Raw genomic sequence first — 16,000 nt, 5'->3', positions numbered from 1 at the left:
CAGGAGGAACTAAAAGATATATCACTCATTTAGACTAATAAAATGGTAAAAATTACTTCCTTTTTTTTAAGTTAGCAAAACGCAAAAACCTAACAAAGGGGTGTTATTGGCATATCACTAGGAATAATGAAGTGAAAACGAGGGAAATCTGATAAATGGGGAAATGTGTTTCCCAGGGAATAATACTAGGGGGGACAATTTCCTAACATCCTGGGATGAATAAAATACTGAAGCACATCCTACCCAACACCACCACATTGGACAGTTGGTCACCACTGTACTGCAGTCACAGTGGGTCCATCAGTCCTATGCTCTGCCCGTCCCTGGATGCCAACCATTGCCTGCAGCACCAACCACAGAACTCTGTCCTGTTCTGCTTCCAAAGCATCCAACATGGGCAGAGATTGCTGCCCAAAACAGCAGGGAGAATACCACTGCCAACAGCCGCCTGCCATCTGAGGTCCTCATCTAGTGGGTCTGCAGAAGTAGTTTCTTTGAGCATTGCCATTGGAAGAAGCACTGTTTTGTGTCTCCTGCACACCCGAAGAATTGTCATAACCAAATAAAACCCCTCAGCATTTCCCAGACTATCCGCCCACTCCCTGACTCTACACAGCTCCACACCAGGACAAACAGACAGTTTTTATAACTGCAACTGGCAGTCATTTTACTCCTTTCCATGCTTTCAAAGCTGGGATCCATCAAAGATTAGCAGAAAAAAAGCACCACTATTTTTTCCTTAAGAAGCAAATTTACTAATGAAAGACTCAATACCCTCATCCATGTCGTCAATAAAAATATTGAACAGATCTGGCCCCAGCACAGACCCCTGAGGGACACCACTAGTGACTGAACACCATCTGGATGCAGCACCATTCACCACCACTCTCTGGGCCCAGCCATTCAGCCAGTTCTTAACCCAGTGTCCTGGGGTGACTTTATGATGCTTGTATCCTCAGCTGCCTTGTTTATGTTACATATTAAGTTCTGAACCTTTAAGACTGGCTCTGAGAGCAAAGGGGGGGAAGAAGAAGCGCGCAGTTTGTGATGAGGAAAAATACTCACTCCTCCGCATCCTGCTCCTGGACTGTGGTGTCTGCAGCACAGACAGACAGCGGAACAGAGCTTTTTTTGCTTTTAGTTAGTTTTTAGCTAGCTGAGGCAGAGAAGTTCCCCGGACTTTTTTTTCCTTTTTCTTGTATCTGTTCAAGCCTGCTCTGGACTGAAGAAAACCAGACAAACCCCAGGAGTTCACGCCCGTGGCCCACCAGGGCCTGGGCCTCGGCACTTTCCAACACTGGAGGGATTGATAAGAACCTGAGCGAGCCAAGCTGCACCACATGAAAAGGACTTTTTCTGGATTTGCCATCTCATCAAACATTGAGAGGTTTTATTGTTTAATATTATTCAATTTCTGTTAAATAAACAGTTTTTTCTACTTTTCTCCAAGGAAATCCTTTTTCATAACCCAGTTGTGGGAGGGGTCGCTTGAATTTGCTTTTTGGGGGGGACGTCCATTTGGAGGTTTGTCTTGGTTTTGGAAGACAGGTGTCTGCTAGGGAGGGCAGGAGCCTCCCTTGGAATGAAAATATAGACCACCTCCCTCCAAATGATTATAATTTTGAAATCAAGGGCTCTCAGGCAGATATCTGGGGATAGGAATAACAGCTCTTTACTAGTATGTATAACAAGGCAAACAAACAACAGTAACTACAGCGTTAACTGTCATGAATAAAATCTCTCAAGAAATCCACCCCGGTTAAAATACTGTTATAAATGCAAAGGCAGATTTGGGTTAAATAAAAACAATTTATTATAAAACAATTTCTATAAAAAAATAAACAATGAGGGAAAACCACAATAAAACAAACAGCGCAGCGCTGGGTGGACAGGGGTCTATACCCAAAGGTATAGGTGTTCCCAAATCCACGAAGGAGGGTAAACTGTCCGGGGTTTTTATAGGGATTTTTAGCCTTGAGGCCGAATTCCAGGCAGGCACCATTCATCAACAGTCCTTGATTGTCGTATGAATTGATTTCCTGGCATTGGAGAATAGAGTCGAATGGACGTCCGGACCGAGTCTCCTCATATGTAAAGAAATTCTGAGTGGCTCTTGTGGTTCAGGCCATCCGGATGGGATGGCTGGATCCGGGTTGGAGCCGATGGATATTTCGGCTGGATTTTTCCTTTTGTTTACTTGATGGCTTCCCCCAACGGTAGCCCGCAAGGCGAGGTGTTCGGGTCCGGTGATGAATATCTCGTCGGTGCCTCTCCGTTTTGGCTTGATGTTTCGTGTCCTGCCTATTCTTCCCCGTTGATGGTCACCGAGCCTGTCCTTGTCAGTTTGAGGAGTTTTTTTTTTTTTCTGTCAGCTTGATGGGCCCGCGTCCTGTCTATTCTTTTGTTGATGGGCGCCGGCTAGGATCGTTATCCTTTGAGTGGGAATTCGTGGCTAGATCTGGGAAGGGCTTGTGTGTCATACTGTACTTTATATTTTATTTCGTTATTGTTATATACATTTATTTAGATTTTTACGAATTTTTACAAGTTCATTTCTCACAGTCCCCCCGCTTAATAATTCATTACATTAAAAATTCGTGTTATTTCATCCAATTCTGCAGGGGAGGACTATAATTTTTTTACTCACATTCATCTTCTTCCCAGTCTGTTAACGAATTCTCACTATATGCTTGTGCCAGGTTATATTTATTTTCAAACTTCTTTAAGGCTTTAATCACATTTTCGTTTTCTTTTCCCTCCTCTAATTTCATTAGTTTAGAGAGAGGAGTAGGTCTCCCTTGCGCTTTCTCAGGATCAATTGGAAGTGTGGCAATCTGCATTCCTTGCACAACAGAGTGAATTAGTCTGATGAAGCAAGGAATTAAGCAGGGAAGGAAAATGATTCCGGCAACTGAACAAGTGATGAAAAATACTAGCTTCTTCCACCAAGCCCCTTGCCCGAATATCTGGTCCCACCAGGAGGCTTGTAGGATTGAATTCTATTTTTGGACTGGCACATGAGCTACCTTTTTAATTTCAGCAGCCAATCTTTTTATTGTTTCTCCGTAATCGTCTATTTCCATACAACACTCGGATTCGTTGTATCTGCCACACACTCCTCCCTCCTCGGCTAGCAGATAATCGAGAGCTAGTCTGTTTTGGTACACAAAAGCTCTCATTTGTGAATGTTGTTTGGCTAGGAGTTCTAGGGCTTCTGAAGTGTGGTTGGAAACTATCTTTACCACCGCTTGCAACTTGATAAGTCTGTTGAGGAGATAAATGGGGGTTCTGTAACCCCAGCTGCCATCATTTGCCTAAGTAGCGGCCCGTAATATTGAATGATCCTTTTGGCAGGTCATTCTTCCTCGTTCTACTTCTGGTTGTCTCCCGCTATTGGTAGTTTCCGTTTTAATTCTTTCCTTTGTCTGTTTAATGTCTCAAAGGGAGGGGCTCAATGATTTACTCTCTGTTTTAGGTAGAGTAAAGAAAAAGGACCGAATTATTCCAAGTGTGCAGGATCCTTTCCATTTTCTGGGTAGCTCGCTGTATGCCTTTTTCCACATATCCAATGTATACTATTAGGAGCTTCCCAACCCTTGTTCAACTTTGCCGGATCATCTCAATATTCCTTCAATTCTATTAGCTCATGGAAGGGATTGGCCCCAGAGTTTTTGTACCAGTAAAGTTCAATTATTTCCATCTATTCACAGTTATTCCCTCGGGAGCGACTCCAATAGCCCGCGGGTGGTTCAGGTTGCTAGGTTTTTGTTTTGCTTTCCGAATTCACCGTGAGTGTGCTTACACACGGGGTATAGCTTACTAGATCAGTGAATTCTTTTCCCTCTGGTCTTGTTTTTGATATTTTAGAGCCTTCTCATTTTTAGAAGTTACTCTGGGGTTAGTTCCTCTCCCTTCCAAGGCTATCTTTCAGCTGATTTTAAACTGCCACAGATCTAACAGTTAGATAGACCTAATTCTGTGGCTATTTCTTGCATTAGATCTATGAAAAGATTCTGGTTGGGGTTTGGCAACCCCCAATTGCTGTATTGTTTTTCTAATTGCTCATAATGTTCACTAAGAGAGTTAAGCTTCTCCTGTTCTAACTTCTTTTTCCGAGCTTCCGCTTCTCGCCTCTTTAACTCTAGGGTTAGTTGTTTTATATTTTGTTTTCAGGGTCCACCCCTTCTTCATCCCTGGAGAAGCAGAATACTTGGTTGAATTGCAAACATACCCGGTCATCACTACTTTTTAACAAATCAAGGATTATCGGTTCATTATTAAAAAAACCTTTTTTTCATGTTTTAAATTTCTACTTTCCCAATATACTTTCCCTCCCATGGTACACATTTTCAAATTCGCTTTATTGTAACATAAAGGGTTAACCGCATAATATGCCAAAAAGGTGGATTGTCTTTTCCCCCCCTATCTAGACCGTTTTGTTACATTGACTGCAGATTGGAATTGGGGGAATCATTTCCACTTCTTTCTTATACCTGAAATGGGAATTTTCAGTCTTTCTTTTCATAGGAGTTTTAGACTGCCCGTTCTTAAGCCTTGCTCCTGAGTGGTAACACTAGACCTTCCCCTTTAATTCACAAAGATTATACTGAGTGCTGTTAGACAAACAACGTTCCGGAGGACAGTAGTTAACTATTCGTCTGGTATCTGTGGCAGTCTGACACTGCTCACACTTCCCCAGGAGACGCTCCCCCGGAGGTACTTCGGGAATCATTCTCTCGGCTAAGCACACGGCTAGACTCAGGACAGTCAGGATTCCCCACCGGTGTATCCCTCTGCCTTGCCCTTCGCCCGTATAGAAATATACGGCGGGGATTACCATCTTCTCAGCAGCAAGGATATTCTTCAGGGGCCCTTGTAGTCCTAATGGCGTACCTTCTCTTGAAAGCAGCCCCCCGAGACGACTTAATTGTGTCTGTCCTGCTCGGTACCTTGACTGTCTTTTGGCACTCAATTTTTAAAGTTTTTGCTTTGGAGTCTAGTTTACCTCTAATCCCCTTTTGAAAAAGCAGGTACCACTCAGGAGAGTCAAGTTCTAAAAACCCCGCCCGGGTGACAAGTATTAAGAAACGGCTAGTCAGCTCCTGTTCTTTAGTCAGACAATTGGTACACAGTCTCTTAGGTTTGTACTCTCCCCAACAGTGGGTTACTCAAATTTGTTTACAACAAGCACATTTAAAATGTATAAATGGAAAACAATCACAGTTTGCGTTGATGTAACTTATCTGGTCTGCAGCTCTACGATTTTAGAACAATCATGTACTAATTTTTCTGAATAGAAAACTGAGCAGGATTTTTTGTGCAGTGGTTTTCAATTCTAAACCGGGTGAGCTGATTAAGATGGCTTCATATTTTAGAAGCCTGGAATCAGTCAGCCACTTCTCTGCTTTTTGCTGCAATATGTTTTTCACATCGTGGGGAGTGTAAACTACTAGGGGAGGAAAAGTTATTTTCCTTGCTTCTCTTATTAACAGAGCCACTGTTACAATTGCTGGTAAACACGTAGGCTAACCCCGACTGATTGGATCTAAGATCTTTGAAGCCTATAGGCTTCCCTTTGTCTGCCCATTCCTGAGTCAGGACTCCCTGTGTTGTTTGTTTACTCACATTCACGAACAACTGGAATTCTTTATTCGTATCTGGTAGAGTTAGTACTGGGGCAGTCATAAGAACAGTTTTTAATTTCTGGAAATTAGACTCATTCTGTTCAGTCTACTTCAGCTTGTCAGTGTTTAATCTTTCATACAAAAACTTCACTTTTTCACTGAAATCCTCAATTCACTGCCTGCAATATCTTAAGAGCCCTAGAATTTGTCTAATTTGCCTTTTTGTTTTTGGTGCAGGCAATGCAAGGATGCCTGCTACCCTCTTCGGGTCTAATTTTTTCTTTGAGATATCTAATGTCTGAGGTATTTTATTTTTTATTTCAGGCTCTGTGAATTGCAGCTTGGATTTTGATACTTTCAAACTTTTCTTTCTTAGAAAGTTTAACAAGGCAATCGTGCTTTTCTTCACACTCTCTTCAGTCGGTCCAGCTATTAGCAAGTCATCTACATACTGTGAAAGCTTTGTCCTGTCTTCAAGAGCAAATTGGGTTAACATTTGTTCTAAAGCTTGTCCGAAAAGGTTCGGAGACTCCACAAACCCCTGGGGGAGGACCGTCCACCTTAGCTGTTGCTTACGGTTTTTATCTGGGTCCTCCCACTGAAATGCAAAATAATCTCTACTCCTTTCATCTAGAGGGCAAGTCTAAAAAGCATCTTTCAAATTAATCACACTATACCACACATCTTCTGGTGTGAGTCTATTTAGTAAAGTATAGGGGTTGGCCACCACCGGGAATCTAGTCCGGGTCCTAGCGTTTACCGCTCGTAGGTCCTGGACTAATCGGACGCTATCATCCGTCTTTTTACAGCCAGGATGGGGGTGTTGTGTTGAGACATGCAAGGCTCTAAAGTATCCCCGTTTAGGAGGTCATCAATTATTTGTTTCAACTCCCTTCTCTCTTTGAATGCTATACTTCAGGGTTTATTTTCTCTTCATTTTTAGGAGTCAACTTAAATATTTTCACCACTAATTCAGAATTTTTAATCAAGATATTAATTCTTAAAGCAACAATCATGTCCCTTCCCAGTAAATTGTAATCTGCTTCTTCTACTAATAGCAAATTCCCTAAGCAAATTTTATTTTTAGATTCTATTTCCACATCTTTTATTATAGGTACTTCAAAGGGGTCTCCCTTTGCACTGATTACAAAAACTTTTTCTCTGCTAGCCACACATCCGTATGGCAATTTCTGCAGGGTACTTTTCTCTGCCTCAGTATCTACAAGAAAACTTACTTCTTGTCGTTAGGGGCCCACTTTTAATTTTATCAAGGGCTTCTTGGATGTTCTGGTCTCTAAATTAAAGAGCCCCTGACACTCTTAATCTTCTTGAAAAATTTTCTCATCTTTTATTCTTTGTTTACAATTCCGCTGAACGTGTCCTACCTTTTTTACAGTAGTAGCATTCCGGGCTCTCTCTCCGTGGGGCCGGGGCTGCCCAGTGAGAACCTCGACTTTTTCCGGGTAGTGTTTTAAACTTACCCTGCATCTGTTCTTGTTTCTGGATTTCTTTTACTGCAGTTACTAAAACCTTAGCCTGCAATTTCTGCTTCTCATCTTCTCTCCTCATGTATACTTTTTTTTTTGAGCTTCCCTTAGGAGCTCCTGGAGGCTTTTATCTTGCCACTCCTCGATCTTTTTTAATTTTCTCCTAATGTCCTCCCAAGATTTAGCAACGAATTGTGTTTTTTAACAGAACCTCCCCCACAGGAGAGTTCGGGTCAGTCTCAGAGTAAATCTGTAAACTTCGCCGTAATCTCTCGATCTATTCAGTGGGTGGTTCCTTTTTTTTTCTTGACACTCTCTAAAAACTTTGCTAATATTCTGGCCCCTAGGGACCGCTTCTCTTATACCTTGTACAATCATGCTCCTTAAATCCATCATGTTCTATCTGCTTTCCTCTGTTTGTACATTCCAGCTCGGGCTTGCGCTAGGCCATTTCTGGTTACCTGGCATCCCCTGTGGATTGCGTCTGTCCCAGTCTCTGATCCTGGCTTGTTTAATCATTTCCCTTTCCTCCGGATTAAACAGTGATCTCAGGATTGCCATAAGATCGTCAAAGGTATAAATGCTACTCCCTAAAAATTCATCTAACCTCTCAGCCACTCCGAGAGGGTCATCTAACAACCGCCCCATCTCTTTTTTAAATGTTCTTACATTTCCAGAGTTAAGGGGGACATTCACAAAACCGATCACTCCCGGGGCCGTCGGTACTTCCCTAAGAGGGAACAACCGGTGCCCCTCTTCACTCTCTCCCCATTCATTATCTATCATTCTCGCTCTTAAACGGGTTCTACTTGCGGGAGGGGAATTGGTGATTGTGTGTTGCCTCCCTGTTATTAATGGTGGGAATTTTGCCGCCACCCGGTTGAAGGGAGGAGTCCCCTCCGTTGTATGGGAGGGTCCCGGTTGTGGCGGCTGGACCGGCAGGGATGGATAGGGTGTTCCCCAGCCTTGCGCAGAAAAAACCTCCGAGGAGGTTGCTGTGGTTACGGTGTTTACAGGCGGGGAAAGGGGAAGGGCTGCCGGCATCGCTGCTGGCCCCGAGTCTCCCGTCTGAGACACACGTATCTCAGTGGGTTGGTCTCGGGGGCCCAAGGGTGCTGTGGGCATTACTTGATCTGCAGAGGAAGGTCCCGCTGGTCCTCGATACGGGGGTGGTAAGTGATCGAGGGGTTCCCAGGACTCAGTTTTCGACTCACGTTTTTCTTTTTGCTTTATTGGGAATAGCCCTACTCTGACATTTACCCAGAGCTTAGCGTATTCCCTCTCCTCAGGATCTGAGGGGACTTTGTTCTCCACATAGGAGAACAACTTGTTACACGTCTATTTTTCAAATGTGCCTAACACTGGCCAAGTGAGGTGACTTCTCAACTCCTGTCCTCCCCAAACCTCCATACAATAATGTATTAATTTCTCCTTTGATTTCCCCTTCCTCTGGGGACAATCTTCCTAGTGTTTTAGCATCCACCCCAAGGGACTTTCCAGTGGGATGTCTGGTGATTCCTCCCCCTGATCGGAGGAATCTTTTCCTGTGCTTCTTCCTTGAAGCTTACTCTTTTTCTGCCTTATACTTCGCAAATATATTCTTACCTTTCTTCGACTTCTCCGTGAGTCGATATCAGTTTCTGCGTTGTGTACTTAGGAATCAAAATTTGCCGATACTCACCTTTCAGCGAGCTGAGCTGAGGTCTCTTGTAATCGGAACTTTTGATTCTTCCCTGGACCTCTCCCTGGGTCCGTTACTAAGAGGGTTTACCAGCCTCGAGCTCGACAAGACGTCCCTTCCCCTCTTAGTACCTTGCGATCAGTTCCCGAGACACCCTTTGGTCTCAGGTTTTACCAGTGTGTGTCGAGGGAAAAAAAACTTTCACTCTGTATCGCTTCCTTCGCGGCCGGCCAATTCCCTCGCGGGAGGATGGAAACGCGACCTTGAAGTCCGCACTCGCTTCGTGATCAGATCACGTCTCACACACTCGCCCGATCGCTCCCGCTCAACCAGCAGTACTTACAGCTATTTTCCTGCGTGGGTGTCCCTTGTGCGCACTAGACGTTTTACGAGCAAAGTAAGCCGCGGCTCCCGAAGGCTCCGTGCCTTCCGAGCTCTCCGATCCGGATTTATCCTTTTTATTGTGGTTTTTACCTCCGCCTAAATTTGGTTCGGATATCGGAACGAACTACGGGGGTTCTTCACTCACCAGGCCGCCAAAATCAGCGGGGGTACCCGTCCCGGGCAGCGAGATTCCCCGCAGTTTCTCCGATCCGAGTCACGGCACCAATCTGTTATAAATGCAAAGGCAGATTTGGGTTAAATAAAAACAATTTATTATAAAACAATTTCTATAAAAAAATAAACAATGAGGGAAAACCACAATAAAACAAACAGCGCAGCGCTGGGTGGACAGGGGTCTATACCCAAAGGTATAGGTGTTCCCAAATCCACGAAGGAGGGTAAACTGTCCGGGGTTTTTATAGGGATTTTTAGCCTTGAGGCCGAATTCCAGGCAGGCACCATTCATCAACAGTCCTTGATTGTCGTATGAATTGATTTCCTGGCATTGGAGAATAGAGTCGAATGGACGTCCGGACCGAGTCTCCTCATATGTAAAGAAATTCTGAGTGGCTCTTGTGGTTCAGGCCATCCGGATGGGATGGCTGGATCCGGGTTGGAGCCGATGGATATTTCGGCTGGATTTTTCCTTTTGTTTACTTGATGGCTTCCCCCAACGGTAGCCCGCAAGGCGAGGTGTTCGGGTCCGGTGATGAATATCTCGTCGGTGCCTCTCCGTTTTGGCTTGATGTTTCGTGTCCTGCCTATTCTTCCCCGTTGATGGTCACCGAGCCTGTCCTTGTCAGTTTGAGGAGTTTTTTTTTTTTTTCTGTCAGCTTGATGGGCCGCGTCCTGTCTATTCTTTTGTTGATGGGCGCCGGCTAGGATCGTTATCCTTTGAGTGGGAATTCGTGGCTAGATCTGGGAAGGGCTTGTGTGTCATACTGTACTTTATATTTTATTTCGTTATTGTTATATACATTTATTTAGATTTTTACGAATTTTTACAAGTTCATTTCTCACAATACTGTGTTTTGTTATGTACAGTTAATGTTCTTATCCCATTTGTAAACCTTGTTTGTTGTACCCCTTGTTTACTCCGATAGTTATTAGTAATGTTAATTACTTACCAGTTTTTGAAGTGTTTTAAGAGTTCTTATGAGACATTCCTCTATCCCTTTCCCTGACTTCCCTGCCACACTGTAACAAAAGCAACCCATTAAGGAGCTATGCCACGGAACAAAGCAACTCCCAGGGTGCTGTGCAAGCGAATAATATGCAAATTAAGGCATGCAAGACACCAAAACAAAGAGCTAACAAAAGAAGAAAAGGACAAAGAAACTTGTTCTAGCAAGCTATGATGAAGGATCATCTTCCTGCATTACCCAAACCTTCTTAGAAACCATCTTCCTGCATCACCATAACCTCAAGAGGACTGGAAAGGACTGACCACCCTAGACAATGAGCCAGAACGACAGGTGTCCTGGTTACTTCCATGAGGACAGTAAGCCCCAGCTCTGCAGAGTGTGCTGCAAAGCTGAATTGTGCCTCCTCCTTGGAGCTGCCAGTGTGGGAGCAACCCCTCTGGCCCCCACCCCAAAAGCTGAATCCTAATAAAGGCATAAAACAGGAGCCTGTCTCCTAGCCAATTTCTTTCATTAACAACAAAACAGAACCAGGGACCCTGTGACAGCCTTCGACGAGAAAGGATGGAGGAGAGGCTTTGCTTCAAAAATCCTCTATGGCGGTCAATCCCAGTGCTCCTGCAGGGCTCTGAGAAACACCTGGAATGGCAGGAATGAGCAGAGATCCTGGGCTGGTGGATGAAGTGTATCAGCAGCTCCATGGCGGTGGCTGGCACTGGCACTTCTCAGAAGGATAGGGGATGTGAGGCCCACCAATGAAGAAGGAGAAGCAGCAGCTCCATCTGGGTGGTGGCAAATTCCTTTCTCTCCACTGTAATAGCTCCCAGCAAAGTGTCCTTCTCTAAAGCTGAAGAAACCAGCAAGCTGTCCCCACCCTCTTTTTTCCTACCCCATCCCCCCCTGAGCCCAGCCAAACTCTTTGTGTTTCTCAAGCACCCAATCAGTACCAGCAATCAGGTTTTCCCCAGCACTAATGACTAAAAATTACATAGGTGAGCCCAAACTAAAGGAAGGACACCTAACCCCCAACAAGGCTCCCTCCCAAATTTGCCCTAAACCAGGACAAATACAGTTCTTGGCGACTGTTGTGAATTCATGTTGTAAATATTGGCTTTTCACAATTATTCTGATAAATATATATTATATGCTTTCACTATATTCTTTTCTCTCTTAGCAAGTTATAGGCTTAGATAGGAATTCTGAATGGTAAGGATATGTTTCATCTGGACAAGGCAAGACAATGGGAGGATCAAGCTGTGGAAAACAGGCTATTATCAGCAGCAGGAAATGGAGAGCAAACTGTTATCAAAAAAAACGGTACCAGGACGTGGGCAGGGGGGAAAGATAAGCTCAGCTGCCCTCAGAAGAAGGATGAGGGGCCCAGACCCTTATCAACAACTGACCATCTGCAGAAAAAAGGAAACCAGACTCCAAAAGAATGCTGACCAGCTAGAATAATGATGACCAGCAAAAAAATTATGCTGACCAGCAGAAAATGAGACTGTGCAAGAGCATGATCCAAGAAGGCGGAACCAGGGAGGGGACATGCTTGAATATGCATTAACCCCTCACAGCAAGGAGGGGATAAAAAGGGGATCCCTAGGATACCAGGTGTGCTCTTGGCAGCGCGCCAAGGCACCCGGCCGTTTTAACCCTTTGCTTTATTTCTTATGTCTCCTAATTGTCTTTTATTTATATTAAATTATTTTTATAATTTATTAAGTGAATCTCGTTTTTAAGAGTGCCCAATGTGAGGCATAAGAAAGTGGAAAAAACCTGTACTGATTACTGATTGTATTTTGGTTGTACTTACTCTGTATTGGGAGAAAGCAGTCAGTAGCCATGTTGTTTGAATGCATAATGTCTCTCGGGGTGGAGGCCTTCATGTGGTTCTGGTCCCTAGACTTCTTTGAGGATTTAATACCTTTCTGGTCCCTAGGTTTATTTTCTTTTCTGGAGATAGCTCCAGTATTGTCTCTAACATGTAGCTTTTACAGTAGAGGGGCAAGGATTAGAATAGCTATTGTGTTTGGCTCAGTGATAATTGTTATAAATGCAATGGCAAAATAGGGTTAATATAAAAAGCGATTTATTATAAAACAATTTCAATCACAAACAACGAGAGAAAAAAAACACAATAAATCAGCGCAGCGCTGGGTGGATAGGGAGACGTCTATACCCGGAGGTACAGATTTACCCAAATCCACGAAGGAGGGTAGACTGTCAGGGGTTTTTATAGGGATTTTGTGTCCTGAGGCCAAAACTCCGAGCAGTTACTGTTCAACAAAGAGTTTAGATGGCTGGTTGAATGAATTTCCTGAAACCGTGGAACTGAATCAATAGACGACTGGGCAGAGTCCGCTCGCATGTGAAAGGTTCTGAGTGCTTCTTGACTGTATCTTCGGTTGGACTCTCAGGGTGAAGTGTCCAAGTCCGGTGCGGAGTCGAAGGATATCTCGGCTGGGCTCTTCTTATTGTCTGGCCTGATTGCATCTTCAGTCGGGGCTTGCAGGAAGGGGTGTCCCGGTGAGGTGTGGAGTCGATGGGCATCTCGGCCTGGCTCCTTTCTTTGTTTAGCTTAATTGTTCGTGTCCTGCTCTTTCTTTCAGGCTGATGAACGTCGCCTAGGGTCGTTACTACCTGAATGGGTAGTTACTGCTGGGTTTGGGGATATTCTTCGGCCACACTATATTTTATATAATTTTTACATTGTTACAAATCCAGTTATATACTTATTTATTCTTTCACGAATTTTTATCCAAGGTTACATTTATCACAGGATGAACCGGAAGTGGAAAGCAGCCGTATGGAGCCCCACACGACAGGTCGCAGAGGCCACTGAAGGAGAAGGTGGATCAAGCCAACTTGATGAACTCAAAGCTGTTCAACTGGCCCTGGACATTGCTGAAAGAGAGAAGTGGCCAAAGCTCTACCTCTACACTGATTCATGGATGGTAGCCAATGCTCAGTGGGGATGGCTGGAAAGGTGGAAAAGGGCCAACTGGCAATGCAGAGGAAAGCCAATCTGGGCTGCTGATGAGTGGAAAGACATCGCCACCAGGGTAGAGAAACTGTCTGTGAGGGTCCTTCATGTAGATGCCCATGTCCCCAAGAGTAGGGCTAATGAAGAGCACCGAAACAATGAGCAGGTGGATCAGGCTGCAAAGATAGAGGTGTCAAAGATAGACTTAGATTGGCAACACACAGGAGAGTTGTTCCTAGCTCGATGGGCCCACGATGCCTCAGGTCATCTGGGAAGAGATGCCACCTATAAGTGGGCACGAGACCGAGGGGTGGATCTAACCATGGACAGTATTTCCCAGGTTATCCATGACTGCGAGACGTGTGCCACGATCAAGCAGGCCAAGCAGTTGAAGCCGCTATGGTACGGTGGGCGGTGGTCCAAATACAGGTATGGGGAAGCCTGGCAGATTGACTACATCACACTGCCCCAAACCCGCCAAGGCACGCACTACGTGCTCACGATGGTAGAAGCCACCACTGGATGGTTGGAAACCTACCCTGTGCCTCATGCCACTGCCCGGAACACCATCCTGGGACTGGAAAAGCAGGTCCTTTGGAGGCATGGTACCCCTGAGAGGATTGAGTTAGACAATGGGACTCATTTCAAGAACAGCCTTATAAACAGCTGGGCTAGGGAACATGGCATTGAGTGGGTGTACCATATCCCCTACGATGCACTTGCTGCGGGGAAAGTTGAACGGTGCAATGGCTTGCTTAAAACCAGCTTGAAGGCACTGGGTGGGGGAACTTTCAAGAACTGGGAGATTAATTTAGCAAAAGCCACATGGTTGGTGAGCACCCGAGGTTCCACTAACCGAGCAGGCCCTGCCCAATCTGAGCCCTTTAGAACGACAGATGGAGATAAGGTTCCAGTTGTGATAAATGTAACCTTGGATAAAAATTCGTGAAAGAATAAATAAGGATATCACTAGATTTGTAACAATGTAAAAAGTATATAAAATATAGTGTGGCCGAAGAATTTCCCCAAACCCAGCAGTAACTACCCATTCAGGCGGTAACGACCCTAGGCACGTTCATCAGCCTGAAAGAAAAAGCAGGACACGAATGATTAAGCTAAACAAAGAAAGGAGCCAGGCCGAGATAGCTATCGACCCCACACCGCACCTGGGCACCCCTTCCTGCAAACCCCGACTGAAGATGCAAACAGGCCGGACAATAAGTGGAAGCCCAGCCGAGATATCTGTCGACTCCACACCGGACTTAGATACTTCACTCTGAGAGCCCAAACCGAAAATGAAATCAAAGAACACTCAGAACTTCTTTACATATGAGGAGACTCTGCCCGGACGTCTATTTGTCTCTATTCTCCAATGCCAGTGTGATAAATGTAACCTTGGATAAAAATTCGTGAAAGAATAAATAAGTATATAACTAGATTTATAACAATGTAAAAAGTATATAAAATATAGTGTGGCCGAAGAATTTCCCCAAACCCAGCAGTAACTACCCATTCAGGCGGTAACGACCCTAGGCGACGTTCATCAGCCTGAAAGAAAAAGCAGGACACGAATGATTAAGCTAAACAAAGAAAGGAGCCAGGCCGGGATGGCTATCGACTCCACACCGCACCTGGGCACCCCTCCCTGCAAACCCCAACTGAAGATGCAAACAGGCCGGACAATAAGTGGAAGCCCAGCCGAGATATCTGTCGACTCCACACCGGACTTGGATACTTCACTCTGAGAGCCCAAAGCAAAAATGAAATCAAGGAACACTCAAAACTTCTTTACATATGAGGAGACTCTGCCCGGACGTCTATTTGACTCTATTCTCCAACGCCAGGAAATCAATTCATCCAACAATCAAGGACCCTTGGTGAATGGTGCCTGCCTGGAATTTGGCCTCAGGACACAAAATCCCTATAAAAACCCCAGACAGTCTACCCTCCTTCGTGGATTTGGGAACACCTATACCTTTGGGTATAGACCCCTGTCCACCCAGCGCTGCGCTGTTTGTTTTATTGTGGTTTTTCCTCATTGTTTATTTTTTTATAGAAATTGTTTTATAATAAATTGTTTTTTATTTAACCCAAATCTGCCTTTGCATTTATAACAGATTGGTGCCGTGAACTCGGATCGGAGAAACTGCGGGGAATCTCACTGCCCAGGACGGGTACCCCCGCTGATTTTGGCGGCCTGGTGAGTTGAGAGCCCCCGTAGTTCATTCCGACATCCGAACCAAATTTAGGCGGAGGTAAAAACCACAATAAAAAGGAAAAGGATCCGGATCGGAGAGCTCGGGAAGGCACGGAGCCTTCGGGAAGCCGCGGCTTGCTTTGCTCGTAAAACGTCTAGTGTGCACAAAGACACCCACGCAGGAAAATAGCTGTAAGTACTGCTGGTTGAGTGGGCGATCGGGCGAGTGTGTGAGACGTGATCTGATCACGAAGCGAGTGTGGACTTCAAGGCCGCGTTTCCATCCTCCTGCGAGGGAATTGGCCGGCCACGAAGGAAGAGATACAGAGTGAAAGTTTTTTTTCTCTCGACACACACTCGTAAAACCTGAGGCCAAAGGGTGTCTCGGGAACTGATCGCAAGGTACTAAAAGGGGAAGGATACGTCTTGTCGAGCTCGAGAATTGGTAAACCCTTTTAGTAAACGGACCCAGGTAGAGGTCCAGGAAAGAATCAAAAAGTAC

General features: G+C 44.9%; 2 protein-coding genes across 2 annotated transcripts in view; one reads left to right on the top strand and one right to left on the bottom strand.

The window, feature by feature from the left end:
- The window catches only part of LOC102109809 (uncharacterized), a 174,282-nt gene that overhangs the window by 116,104 nt on the left and 42,178 nt on the right, over nucleotides 1-16,000 (top strand). The gene's annotated exons all lie outside the window — the stretch shown is intronic.
- The window catches only part of LOC148182879 (uncharacterized), a 30,198-nt gene that overhangs the window by 7,556 nt on the left and 6,642 nt on the right, over nucleotides 1-16,000 (bottom strand).

The sequence above is a fragment of the Pseudopodoces humilis genome, chromosome 18 (assembly GCF_049639895.1).
Source record: "Pseudopodoces humilis isolate 2021_Gansu_Grassland_sample_001 chromosome 18, ASM4963989v1, whole genome shotgun sequence".
Taxonomy (NCBI): Eukaryota; Metazoa; Chordata; class Aves; order Passeriformes; family Paridae; genus Pseudopodoces; species Pseudopodoces humilis.
The sequence above is the reverse complement of the archived record's forward strand: the minus strand, read 5'-3'. Positions and strand labels throughout refer to the sequence as shown.